Consider the following 13,633-nt stretch of genomic DNA (forward strand, 5'->3'; position numbering starts at 1 on the left):
CCTGGGTATCTTCTGGGTGATGGGCTACGGTCAGCCTCTGATGCGCACGTGGTTGTCCACTTGGATGTGAAACACGCCCTTTGTGTCGCAGGAGACGTGAGGTTATTGTAAAGTGCTTTGTGGGCGGCTAAGGTCTGAATGTCGCAGACGGGTTTGAATGAACACACGGGGTCAAATAGTCATGTAACATCGAATGCAAGCTGGCCACTTTGCATGCGGTCGCAGAATTCACAAGGACCCTGTCAAATGTTTGTCTCTTTACTGGTGTTTTGGTTTGTGTACAAATAAAGATACTCGCCATGAAAACAACTTGTGTGTCTGTAATGTTTCTGTGTTAACCAAACTAGACCGTCCCGTCCATATGCTGTCGTCAATTATACTTGAGGTCATATTCTGTGAGTGGACCCACGGCACAATGTCTGCCGTGAGATCGCGCAAGTTATGCAGAACGAGGTCGGTCGCAAGACTCGCCCGCCTTTCTTCAACGGCGTCTGCCGTAGAACAACTAAAGCGAGAAATGAACAGGCTCGTACGAGAACTACAAGTGGAGCGCGACCAGACGCGAGCGCTGTCCGCGCGTCCACTGTGTACGTGTTCGTGTCCACGAGACGGTGCGTCTGGGGATCGTTCTGATGAACGTTTACGCGAGAATAAACGATCGCTAGCCGATCTCGACTTTTATTAGACAGAACTAGAAGCAACGAGGCTCGCGTTAGAGGAAGCGCGCGTAGAACGCGAGACTCTCAGAGTGGAACTGGCTACAGTTAAAAGCGGCCGTGTCACTGTAACGGATGAGCCAGAAACCGCAGCTAAGGACCCAACGCATTTAGACTGGGTCGGTAGAGCCAGTCAAGGATACAACGAATTCCACGTGAAGGGCACGCAGACGGGCGCTCTGTATCGAGTGGTTCCTTCAAAATGGTACTACAAACTTTATTGCATTCATGTAACGCTAGAAGCTGACCGTGAAACCGGTTGGCTTTTGTGTAGGGCACGTTCAAGATTTTCATGTAATCGACCACCCAGTCCAACTTACTGCCGGAGTTACCGTGCAAGTCGGTCACAATTTTGATAAACAAGTCCATGACAATCATGTTGTAATGACTGCGCGATTTCACCCTCCTCATCGAATCCAACGCCCTAGTGATGCCCTGCACCTTATACCACCTATGATCACGTACTGATTTGGTGCACAAACAACCCGTGCTCTTAGTGAATTCAACGGCTGGGTCGCCTAACGTTTTCACCTGACTCGCCATGACCACGAGTTTCGTCACGAGACCATGGCTTTGCGTGTAAAGCGGTATACTACTAATAGACAATCAGTAGATTCAAGTCTCGAGGTTTGGTGGGTATTAGTAGACATGCGCAACGATGATCATCGCAACAGAATGTAACATCGAGTCGGGATGCCTCGTACCAGATCAATGAGGGATGATGACCCCAGACGGCTCGGTCTTGTGCCACCCATCGCTCCACCACCTATTTCAGAGCTAGTGCAGATCCAAGTCAGCCGAGGTCTTGGTATGTGTCATTTTAGCATCCTTTGACTACAGCTCAGTTCTTTACCTACACTTGTCTTACAATACTTTTTTCACAGTATCAGAACTCAACACAGCTACAGGCCTCCAGTGACGATCTTGTCTACATTTACATGGAGTATTCTATACCTGCTGCGTGTTACTAATGTAATGTACATAAAAATGTAGATATTGCACTTTGATGTCTTTACTACTGTGCTAACATGTTGTTCTTTTTACTTGAAGTAGCACATAAATTCTGCACAGTCTTTTACGTTAGATCTATTCTTTATTATCCTAAAGTGTGTAAAATCATGTTTCAAGATTAAAATGTGTTCCAAATTTGTCTGTTCAAACTCTGAATAAGGTTAATTCAAATAAAAGTGCATCTGTACTAATTTCTTTATTTCTTATGTCTTTCAGAAAATTACATATTTTTTGTTTCATGACTTGACCCTGTAAGAGTGTAAATTAATAGCTCACTAATGTAATGCAAAACTATGGAGTTGTAAAGATGTGATTTTTTTTTCACATTACAAGAGTATACATGGCTGAAGAGTAGCCACCTCTAAATTTGTCGGACCCAGTGTTGACATGTGGCAAGACGCTCCTCGGGGCGCTTCTTGCTTGGGCCTCTCTCCTGGAGGTGCTCAGTCAGACCCAGTGTTGACATGTGGCAAGACGCTCCTCGGGGCGTGTCTTGCTGGGGCTTCTCTCATGGAGGCACTCAGTCAGACCCATTGTTGACATGTGGCAAGATGCTCGTCGGGGCACGTCTTGCTAGGGCCTCTCTCCTGGAGGCGCTCAGTCAGACCCAGAGGAGACATGTGTCAAGACCCTCCTCGGGGCCCGTCTTGCTTGGGCCTCTTTCCTGGACGCGCTCAGTCAGACCGAGTGCTGACATGTTGCAAGACGCTCCTCCAGGCGCGTCTTGCTTGGGCCTCTCTCCTGGAGGCGCTCAGTCAGACCCAGTGTTCACATGTGGCAAGACGCTCCTCGGGGCGCGTCTTGCTTGGGCCTCTCTCCTGGAGGCGCTCAGTCAGACCGAGTGCTGACATGTGGCAAGACGCTCCTCGGGGCGCATCTTGCTTGGGCTTCTCTCCTGGAGGCCCTCAGTCAGACCCAGTGTTGACATGTGGCAAGACGCTCCTCGGGGGGCGTCTTACTTTGGCCTCTCTCCTGGAGGCCCTCAGTCAGACCCAGTGTTGACATGTGGCAAGACGCTCCTCGGGGCGCGTCTTGCTTGGGCTTCTCTCCTGGAGGCCCTCAGTCAGACCCATTGTTGACATGTGGCAAGACGCTCCTCGGGGCACGTCTTGCTTGGGCCTCTCTCCTAGAGGCGCTCAGTCAGACCGAGTAGTGACATGTGGCAAGACAATCCTCGGGGCGCGTCTTTCTTGGGCCTCTCTCCAGAAGGCCCTCAATCAGACCCAGTGTTGACACGTGGCAAGACGCTCCTCGGGGCGCTTCTTACTTGGGCCTCTCTCCTGGAGGCGCTCAGTCAGACTGAGTAGTGACATGTGGTCTGATGCTCCTCGGGGCGCGTGTTGCTTGGGTCTCTCTCCTGGAGGCGCTCTGTCAGACCGAGTGCTGACATGTGGCAAGACGCTCCTCGGGGCGCATCTTGCTTGGGCTTCTCTCCTGGAGGCCCTCAGTCAGACCCAGTGTTGACATGTGGCAAGACGCTCCTCGGGGCGCGTCTTGCTTGGGCCTCTCTCCTGGAGGCGCTCAGTCAGACCGAGTGCTGACATGTGGCAAGACGCTCCTCGGGGCGCATCTTGCTTGGGCTTCTCTCCTGGAGGCCCTCAGTCAGACCCAGTGTTGACATGTGGCAAGATGCTCCTCGGGGTGCGTCTTACTTGGGCCTCTCTCCTGGAGGCCCTCAGTCAGACCCAGTGTTGACATGAGGCAAGACGCTCCTCGGGGCACGTCTTGCTTGGGCCTCTCTCCTAGAGGCGCTCAGTCAGACCGAGTAGTGACATGTGGCAAGACGCTCCTCGGGGCGCGTCTTGCTTGGGCCTCTCTCCAGAAGGCCCTCAATCAGACCCAGTGTTGACACGTGGCAAGACGCTCCTCGGGGCGCTTCTTACTTGGGCCTCTCTCCTGGAGGCGCTCAGTCAGACTGAGTAGTGACATTTGGTCTGACGCTCCTCGGGGCGCGTGTTGCTTGGGCCTCTCTCCTGGAGGCGCTGAGTCTGACCAAGTGGTGACATGTGGCAAGACACTCCTCGGGGCGCGTCTTGCTTGGGCCTCTCTCCTGGAGGCCCTCTGTCAGACCCAGTGTTGACATGTGTCAAGACGCTCCTCGGGGCGCGTCTTGCTTGGGCTTCTCTCCTGGAGGCCCTCAGTCATACCCATTGTTGACATGTGGCAAGACGCTCCTCGGGGCGCGTCTTGGTTGGGCCTCTCTCCTGGAGGCGCTCAGTCAGACCCAGTGGTGACATGTGGCAAGACGCTCCTCGGGGAGCGTATTGCTTGGGCCTCTCTCCTGGATGCCCTCTGTCAGACCGAGTGTTGACATGTTGCAAGACTCTCCTCGGGGCGCGTCTTGCTTGGGCTTCTCTCATGGAGGCCCTCAGTCAGACCCAGTGTTGACATGTGTCAAGACGCTCCTCGGGGCGTGTCTTTACTTGGGCCTCTCTCCTGGAGGTGCTCAGTCAGACCCAGTGTTGACATGTGGCAAGACGCTCCTCGGGGCGCGTCTTGCTTGGGCTTCTCTCCTGGAGGCCCTCAGTCAGACCCATTGTTGACATGTGGCAAGACGCTCCTCGGGGCACGTCTTGCTTGGGCCTCTCTCCTGGAGGCGCTCAAACATACCGAGTAGTGACATGTGGCAAGACGCTCCTCGGGGCGCGTCTTGCTGGGGCTTCTCTCATGGAGGCACTCAGTCAGACCCAGTGTTGACATGTGGCAAGACGCTCCTCGGGGCGCGCCTTGCTTGGACCTCTCTCCCTGAGGCGCTCAGTCAGACCGAGTAGTGACATTTGGCAAGACACTCCTCGGGGCGCGTCTTGCTTGGGCCTCTCTCCTGGAGGCGCTCAGTCAGACCGAGTGCTGACATGTGGAAAGACGCTCCTCGGGGCGCGTCTTGCTTGGGCTTCTCTCCTGGATTCGCTCAGAAAGACTCAGTGTTGACATGTGACAAGACGCTCCTCGGGGCGCGTCTTGCTTGGGCCTCTCTCCTGGAGGCGCTCAGTCAGACCCAGTGGTGACTTGTGGCAAGACACTCCTCGGGGCGCGTCTTGCTTGGGCCTCTCTCCTGGAGGCCCTCTGTCAGAACCAGTGTTGGCATGTGGCAAGACGCTCCTCAGGGCGCGTCTTGGTTGGGCCTCTCTCCTGGAGGCGCTCAGTCAGACCCAGTGGTGACATGTGGCAAGACGCTCCTCGGGGCGCGTATTGCTTGGGCCTCTCTCCTGGATGCCCTCTGTCAGACCGAGTGTTGACATGTGGCAAGACTCTCCTCGGGGCGCGTCTTGCTTGGGCTTCTCTCATGGAGGCCCTCAGTCAGACCCAGTGTTGACATGTGTCAAGACGCTCCTCGGGGCGTGTCTTTACTTGGGCCTCTCTCCTGGAGGCGCTCAGTCAGACCCAGTGTTGACATGTGGCAAGACGCTCCTCGGGGCGCGTCTTGCTTGGGCTTCTCTCCTGGAGGCCCTCAGTCAGACCCATTGTTGACATGTGGCAAGACGCTCCTCGGGGCACGTCTTGCTTGGGCCTCTCTCCTGGAGGCGCTCAAACATACCGAGTAGTGACATGTGGCAAGACGCTCCTCGGGGCGCGTCTTGCTGGGGCTTCTCTCATGGAGGCCCTCTGTCAGACCCAGTGTTGACATGTGTCAAGACGCTCCTCGGGGGGCGTCTTGCTTTGGCCTCTCTCCTGGAGGCGCTCAGTCAGACCGAGTGCTGACATGTGGCAAGAAGCTCCTCGGGGCGCGTCTTGAGGGCTTCTCTCCCGGAGGCCCTCAGTAAGAACCATTGTTGACATGTGGCAAGACGCTCCTCGGGGCGCGTCTTGCTTGGGCCTCTCTCCTGGAGGCGCTCAGTCAGACTGAGTAGTGACATGTGGCCTGACGCTCCTCGGGGCGCGTGTTGCTTGGGCCTCTCTCCTGGAGGCGCTCAGTCAGACCAAGTGGTGACATGTGGCAAGACAATCCTCGGGGCGTGTCTTGCTTGGGCCTCTCTCCTGGAGGCCCTCTGTAAGACCCAGTGTTCACATGTGGCAAGACGCTCCTCGGGGCGCTTCTTGCTTGGGCTTCTCTCCTGGAGGCCCTCAGTCAGACCCATTGTTGACATGTGGCAAGACGCTCCTCGGGGCACGTCTTGCTTGGGCCTCTCTCCTGGAGGCGCTCAGTCAGACCGAGTAGTGACATGTGGCGAGACGCTCCTCGCGGCGCGTCTTGCTTGGGCCTCTCTCCAGAAGGCCCTCAATCAGACCCAGTGTTGACACGTGGCAGGATGCTCCTCGGGGCACGTCTTACTTGGGCCTCTCTCCTGGAGGCGCTCAGTCAGACTGAGTAGTGACATGTGGCCTGACGCTCCTCGGGGCGCGTGTTGCTTGGGCCTCTCTCCTGGAGGCGCTCAGTCAGACCAAGTGGTGACATGTGGCAAGACACTCCTCGGGGCGCGTTTTGGTTGGGCCTCTCTCCTGGAGGCCTCTTTGTCAGACTCAGTGTTGACATGTGTCAAGACGTTCCTCGGGGCGCGTCTTGCTTGGGCTTCTCTCCTGGAGGCCCTCAGTCATACCCATTGTTGACATGTGGCAAGACGCTCCTCGGGGCGCGTCTTGCTTTGGCCTCTCTCCTGGAGGCGCTCAGTCAGACCGAGTGCTGACATGTGTCAAGACGCTCCTCGGGGTGCGTCTTGCTTGGGCTTCTCTCCTGGAGGCCCTCAGTCATACCCATTGTTGACATGTGGCAAGACGCTCCTCGGGGCGCGTCTTGCTTTGGCCTCTCTCCTGGAGGCGCTCAGTCAGACCGAGTGCTGACATGTGGAAAGACGCTCCTTGGGGCGCGTCTTGCTTGGGCTTCTCTCCTGGAGGTGCTCAGAAAGACCCAGTGTTGACATGTGACAAGACGCTCCTCGGGGCGCGTCTTGCTTGGGCCTCTCTCCTGGAGGCGCTCAGTCTGACCCAGTGATGACATGTGGCAAGACACTCCTCGGGGCGCGTCTTGCTTGGGCGTCTCTCCTGGAGGCCCTCTGTCAGACCCAGTGTTGGCATGTGGCAAGACGCTCCTCAGGGCGCGTCTTGGTTGGGCCTCTCTCCTGGAGGCGCTCAGTCAGACCCAGTGCTGACATGTGGCAAGACACTCCTCGGGGCGCATCTTGCTTGGACCTCTCTCATGGAGGCCCTCTGTCAGACCCAGTGTTGACATGTGTCATGAAGCTCCTCGGGGCGCGTCTTGCTTGGGCCTCTCTCCTGGAGGCGCTCAGTCAGACCGAGTGCTGACATGTGGCAAGACACTCCTCGGGGCGCGTCTTGCTTGGGCCTCTCTCATGGAGGCCCTCTGTCAGACCCAGTGTTGACATGTGTCATGAAGCTCCTCGGGGCGCGTCTTGCTTGGGCCTCTCTCCTGGAGGCGCTCAGTCAGACCGAGTGCTGACATGTGGCAAAACACTCCTCGGGGCGTGTCTTGCTTGGGCCTCTCTCATGGAGGCCCTCTGTCAGACCCAGTGTTTAATGTGTCATGAAGCTCCTCGGGGCGCGTCTTGCTTGGGCCTCTCTCCTGGAGGCGCTCAGTCAGACCGAGTGCTGACATGTGGCAAGAAGCTCCTCGGGGCGCGTCTTGAGGGCTTCTCTCCCGGAGGCCCTCAGTAAGAACCATTGTTGACATGTGGCAAGACGCTCCTCGGGGCGCGTCTTGCTTGGGCCTCTCTCCTGGAGGCGCTCAGTCAGACTGAGTAGTGACATGTGGCCTGACGCTCCTCGGGGCGCGTGTTGCTTGGGCCTCTCTCCTGGAGGCGCTCAGTCAGACCAAGTGGTGACATGTGGCAAGACACACCTCGGGGCGCGTCTTGCTTGGGCCTCTCTCCTGGAGGCCCTCTGTCAGACTCAGTGTTGACATGTGTCAAGACGTTCCTCGGGGCGCGTCTTGCTTGGGCTTCTCTCCTGGAGGCCCTCAGTCATACCCATTGTTGACATGTGGCAAGACACTCCTCGGGGCGCGTCTTGCTTGGGCCTCTCTCATGGAGGCCCTCTGTCAGACCCAGTGTTGACATGTGTCATGAAGCTCCTCGGGGCGCGTCTTGCTTGGGCCTCTCTCCTGGAGGCGCTCAGTCAGACCGAGTGCTGACATGTGGCAAAACACTCCTCGGGGCGTGTCTTGCTTGGGCCTCTCTCATGGAGGCCCTCTGTCAGACCCAGTGTTTAATGTGTCATGAAGCTCCTCGGGGCGCGTCTTGCTTGGGCCTCTCTCCTGGAGGCGCTCAGTCAGACCGAGTGCTGACATGTGGCAAGAAGCTCCTCGGGGCGCGTCTTGAGGGCTTCTCTCCCGGAGGCCCTCAGTAAGAACCATTGTTGACATGTGGCAAGACGCTCCTCGGGGCGCGTCTTGCTTGGGCCTCTCTCCTGGAGGTGCTCAGTCAGACTGAGTAGTGACATGTGGCCTGACGCTCCTCGGGGCGCGTGTTGCTTGGGCCTCTCTCCTGGAGGCGCTCAGTCAGACTCAGTGTTGACATGTGTCAAGACGTTCCTCGGGGCGCGTCTTGCTTGGGCTTCTCTCCTGGAGGCCCTCAGTCATACCCATTGTTGACATGTGGCAAGACGCTCCTCGGGGCGCGTCTTGCTTGGGCCTCTCTCCTGGAGGCGCTCAGTCAGACCGAGTGCTGACATGTGGCAAGAAGCTCCTCGGGGCGCGTCTTGCTTGGGCTTCTCTCCTGGAGGTGCTCAGAAAGACCCAGTGTTGACATGTGACAAGACGCTCCTCGGGGCGCGTCTTGCTTGGGCCTCTCTCCTGGAGGCGCTCAGTCTGACCCAGTGGTGACATGTGGCAAGACACTCCTCGGGGCGCATCTTGCTTGGGCCTCTCTCCTGGAGGCCCTCTGTCAGACCCAGTGTTGGCATGTGGCAAGACGCTCCTCAGGGCGCGTCTTGGTTGGGCCTCTCTCCTGGAGGCGCTCAGTCAGACCCAGTGCTGACATGTGGCAAGACACTCCTCGGGGCGCATCTTGCTTGGACCTCTCTCATGGAGGCCCTCTGTCAGACCCAGTGTTGACATGTGTCATGAAGCTCCTCGGGGCACGTCTTGCTTGGGCCTCTCTCCTGGAGGCGCTCAGTCAGACCGAGTGCTGACATGTGGCAAGACACTCCTCGGGGCGCGTCTTGCTTGGGCCTCTCTCATGGAGGCCCTCTGTCAGACCCAGTGTTGACATGTGTCATGAAGCTCCTCGGGGCGCGTCTTGCTTGGGCCTCTCTCCTGGAGGCGCTCAGTCAGACCGAGTGCTGACATGTGGCAAAACACTCCTCGGGGCGTGTCTTGCTTGGGCCTCTCTCATGGAGGCCCTCTGTCAGACCCAGTGTTTATATGTGTCATGAAGCTCCTCGGGGCGCGTCTTGCTTGGGCCTCTCTCCTGGAGGCGCTCAGTCAGACCGAGTGCTGACATGTGGCAAGACACTCCTCGGGGCGCGTCTTGCTTGGGCCTCTCTCATGGAGGCCCTCTGTCAGACCCAGTGTTGACATGTGTCATGAAGCTCCTCGGGGCGCGTCTTGCTTGGGCCTCTCTCCTGGAGGCGCTCAGTCAGACCGAGTGCTGACATGTGGCAAGACACTCCTCGGGGCGCGTCTTGCTTGGGCCTCTCTCATGGAGGCCCTCTGTCAGACCCAGTGCTGACATGTGTCATGAAGCTCCTCGGAGCGCTTCTTGCTTGGGCCTCTCTCCTGGAGGCGCTCAGTCAGACCGAGTGCTGACATGTGGCAAGACACTCCTCGGGGCGCGTCTTGCTTGGGCCTCTCTCTTGGAGGCCCTCTGTCAGACCCAGTGTTGACATGTGTCATGAAGCTCCTCGGGGCGCATCTTGCTTGGCCCTCTCTCCTGGAGGCGCTCAGTCAGACCGAGTGTTGACATTTGGCAAGACACTCCTCGGGGCGCGTCTTGCTTGGGCCTCTCTCATGGAGGCCCTCTGTCAGACCCAGTGTTTACATGTGTCATGAAGCTCCTCGGGGGGCGTCTTGCTTTGGCCTCTCTCCTGGAGGCGCTCAGTCAGACCGAGTGCTGACAAGTGGCAAGAAGCTCCTCGGGGCGCGTCTTGCTTGGGCTTCTCTCCCGGAGGCACTCAGTAAGAACCATTGTTGACATGTGGCAAGACGCTCCTCGGGGCGCGTCTTGCTTGGGCCTCTCTCCAGAAGGCCCTCAATCAGACCCAGTGTTGACACGTGGCAAGACGCTCCTCGGGGCGCGTCTTGCTTGGGCCTCTCTCCTGGAGGTGCTCAGTCAGACTGAGTAGTGACATGTGGCCTGACGCTCCTCGGGGCGCGTGTTGCTTGGGCCTCTCTCCTGGAGGCGCTCAGTCGAACCAAGTGGTGACATGTGGGAAGACAATCCTCGGGGCGCGTCTTGCTTGGGCCTCTCTCCTGGAGGCCCTCTGTCAGACCCAGTGTTGACATGTGGCAAGACACTCATCGGGGCGCGTCCTGCTTGGGCCTCTCTCATGCAGGCCCTCTGTCAGACCCAGTGTTGACATGTGTCAAGACGCTCCTCGGGGCGCGTCTTGCTTTGGCCTCTCTCCTGGAGGCGCTCAGTCAGACCGAGTGCTGACATGTGGCAAGAAGCTCCTCGGGGCGCGTCTTGCTTGGGCTTCTCTCCTGGAGGCCCTCAGTAAGACCCATTGTTGACATGTGGCAAGACGCTCCTCGGGGCGCGTCTTGCTTGGGCCTCTCTCCTGGAGGCGCTCAGTCAGACTGAGTAGTGACATGTGGCCTGACGCTCCTCGGGGCGCGTGTTGCTTGGGCCTCTCTCCTGGAGGCGCTCAGTCAGACCAAGTGGTGACATGTGGCAAGACACTCCGCGGGGCGCGTCTTGCTTGGGCCTCTCTCCTGGAGGCCCTCTGTCAGACCCAGTGTTGACATGTGTCAAGACGCTCCTCGGGGAGCGTCTTGCTTGGGCCTCTCTCCTGGAGGCGCTCAGTCAGACCGAGTGCTGACATCTGGCAAGACGCTCCTCGGGCCGCGTTATGCTTGGGCTTCTCTCCTGGAGGCCCTCAGTCAGACCCATTGTTGACATGTGGCAAGACGCTCCTCGGGGCGCGTCTTGCTTGGGCCTCTCTCCTGGAGGCGCTCAGTCAGAACCAGAGGTGACATGTGGCAAGACGCTCTTCGGGGCGCGTCTTGCTTGGGCCTCTCTCCTGGAGGCCCTCAGTCAGACCCATTGTTGACATGTGGCAAGACGCTCCTTGGGGCACGTCTTGCTTGGGCTTCTCTCCTGGAGGCGCTCAGTCAGACCGAGTGCTGACATAAGGCAAGACGCTCCTCGGGGCGCGTCTTGCTGGGGCCTCTCTCCTGGAGGCGCTCAGTCAGACCCAGTGCTGACATGTGGCAAGACGCTCCTCGGGGCGCATCTTGCTTGGGCCTCTCTCCTGGAGGCGCTCAGTCAGACTGAGTAGTGACATGTGGCCTGACGCTCCTCGGGGCACGTCTTGCTTGGGCCTCTCTCCTGGAGGCGCTCAGTCAGACCGAGTGCTGACATGTGGCAAGACACTCCTCGGGGCGCATCTTGCTTGGACCTCTCTCATGGAGGCCCTCTGTCAGACCCAGTGTTGACATGTGTCATGAAGCTCCTCGGGGCGCGTCTTGCTTGGGCCTCTCTCCTGGAGGCGCTCAGTCAGACCGAGTGCTGACATGTGGCAAGACACTCCTCGGGGCGCATCATGCTTGGGCCTCTCTCATGGAGGCCCTCTGTCAGACCCAGTGTTGACATGTGTCATGAAGCTCCTCGGGGCGCGTCTTGCTTGGGCCTCTCTCCTGGAGGCGCTCAGTCAGACCGAGTGCTGACATGTGGCAAAACACTCCTCGGGGCGCGTCTTGCTCAGGCCTCTCTCATGGAGGCCCTCTGTCAGACCCAGTGTTGACATGTGTCATGAAGCTCCTCGGGGCGCGTCTTGCTTGGGCCTCTCTCCTGGAGGCGCTCAGTCAGACCGAGTGCTGACATGTGGCAAGACACTCCTCGGGGCGCGTCTTGCTTGGGCCTCTCTCATGGAGGCCCTCTGTCAGACCCAGTGTTGACATGTGTCATGAAGCTCCTCGGGGCGCGTCTTGCTTGGGCCTCTCTCCTGGAGGCGCTCAGTCAGACCCAGTGCTGACATGTGGCAAGACGCTCCTCGGGGCGCATCTTGCTTGGGCCTCTCTCCTGGAGGCGCTCAGTCAGACTGAGTAGTGACATAAGGCAAGACGCTCCTCGGGGCGCGTCTTGCTTGGGCCTCTCTCATGGAGGCCCTCTGTCAGACCCAGTGTTGACATGTGTCATGAAGCTCCTCGGGGCGCGTCTTGCTTGGGCCTCTCTCATGGAGGCCCTCTGTCAGACCCAGTGTTGACATGTGTCATGAAGCTCCTCGGGGCGCGTCTTGCTTGGGCCTCTCTCCTGGAGGCGCTCAGTCAGACCGAGTGCTGACATGTGGCAAGACACTCCTCGGGGCGCATCTTGCTTGGGCCTCTCTCATTGAGGCCCTCTGTCAGACCCAGTGTTGACATGTGTCATGAAGCTCCTCGGGGCGCGTCTTGCTTGGGCCTCTCTCATGGAGGCCCTCTGTCAGACCCAGTGTTGACATGTGTCATGAAGCTCCTCGGGGCGCTTCTTGCTTGGGCCTCTCTCCTGGAGGCGCTCAGTCAGACCGAGTGCTGACATGTGGCAAGACACTCCTCGGGGCGCGTCTTGCTTGGGCCTCTCTCATGGAGGCCCTCTGTCAGACCCAGTGTTGACATGTGTCATGAAGCTCCTCGGGGCGCGTCTTGCTTGGGCCTCTCTCCTGGAGGCCCTCTGTCAGACCCAGTGTTGGCATGTGGCAAGACGCTCCTCAGGGCGCGTCTGACTGAGGGCCTCCAGGAGAGAGGCCCAAGCAAGATGCGCCCGGAGGAGCGTCTTGCCACATGTCAACACTGGGTCTGACAGAGGGCCTCCAGGAAAGAGGCCCAAGCAAGACGCGCCCCGAGGAGTGTCTTGCGAAATGTCAACACTGGGTCTGACTGAGCGTCTCAGGGAGAGAGGTCCAAGCAAGACGCGCCCAGAGGAGCGTCTTGCCACATGTCAACACTGGGTCTGACTGAGCGCCTCCAGGAGAGAGGCCCAAGCAAGAAGCGCCCCGAGGAGCGTCTTGCCACATGCCAACACTGGGTCTGACAGAGGGCCTCTAGGAGAGAGGCCAAAGCAAGACGCACCCCGAGGAGCGTCTAGCCACATGTCACCACTGGGTCTGACTGAGCGCCTCCAGGAGAGAGGCCCAAGCAAGACGTGCCCCGAGGAGCGTCTTGCCACATGTCAACAATGGGTCTGACTGAGGGCCTCCAGGAGAGAAGCCCAAGCAAGAAGCGCCCTGAGGAGCGTCTTTCCACATGTCATTACTCGGTCTGACTGAGCGCCTCCATGAGAGAGGCCAAAGCAACACGCGCCCCGAGGAGCGTCAGGCCACATGTCACTACTCAGTCTGACTGAGCGCCTCCAGGAGAGAGGCCCAAGCAAGACGCGCCCCGAGGATTGTCTTGCCACATGTCACCACTTGGTTCGACTGAGCGCCTCCAGGAGAGAGGCCCAAGCAACACGCGCCCCGAGGAGTGTCTTGCCACATGTCAACACTGGGTCTGACTGAGCGCCTCCAGGAGAGAGGCCCAAGCAACACGCGCCCCGTGGAGCGTCAGGCCACATGTCACTACTCAGTCTGACTGAGCGCCTCCAGGAGAGAGGCCCAAGTAAGACGCGCCCCGAGGAGCGTCTTGCCACGTGTCAACACTGGGTCTGGTTGAGGGCCTTCTGGAGAGAGGCCCAAGCAAGATGCGCCCCGAGGAGCGTCTCGCCACATGTCACTACTCGGTCTGACTGAGCGCCTCCAGGAGAGAGGCCCAAGCAAGACATGCCCCGAGGAGCGTCTTGCCACATGTCAACAATGGGTCTGACTGAGGGCCTCCAGGAGAG

General features: G+C 58.7%; 1 long non-coding RNA gene across 1 annotated transcript; it reads left to right on the top strand.

Moving 5' to 3' along the window:
• The first annotated feature begins 1,490 nt into the window (after nt 1-1,490).
• LOC139071431 (uncharacterized) lies at nt 1,491-1,914 on the top strand. Its single transcript, XR_011521316.1, has 2 exons — nt 1,491-1,524; nt 1,601-1,914. It is a non-coding gene; the product is annotated as an uncharacterized lncRNA (long non-coding RNA).
• The last annotated feature ends 11,719 nt before the right edge of the window (nt 1,915-13,633 follow it).

This window comes from Nothobranchius furzeri, chromosome 1, assembly GCF_043380555.1.
Source record: "Nothobranchius furzeri strain GRZ-AD chromosome 1, NfurGRZ-RIMD1, whole genome shotgun sequence".
Classification (NCBI taxonomy): Eukaryota; Metazoa; Chordata; class Actinopteri; order Cyprinodontiformes; family Nothobranchiidae; genus Nothobranchius; species Nothobranchius furzeri.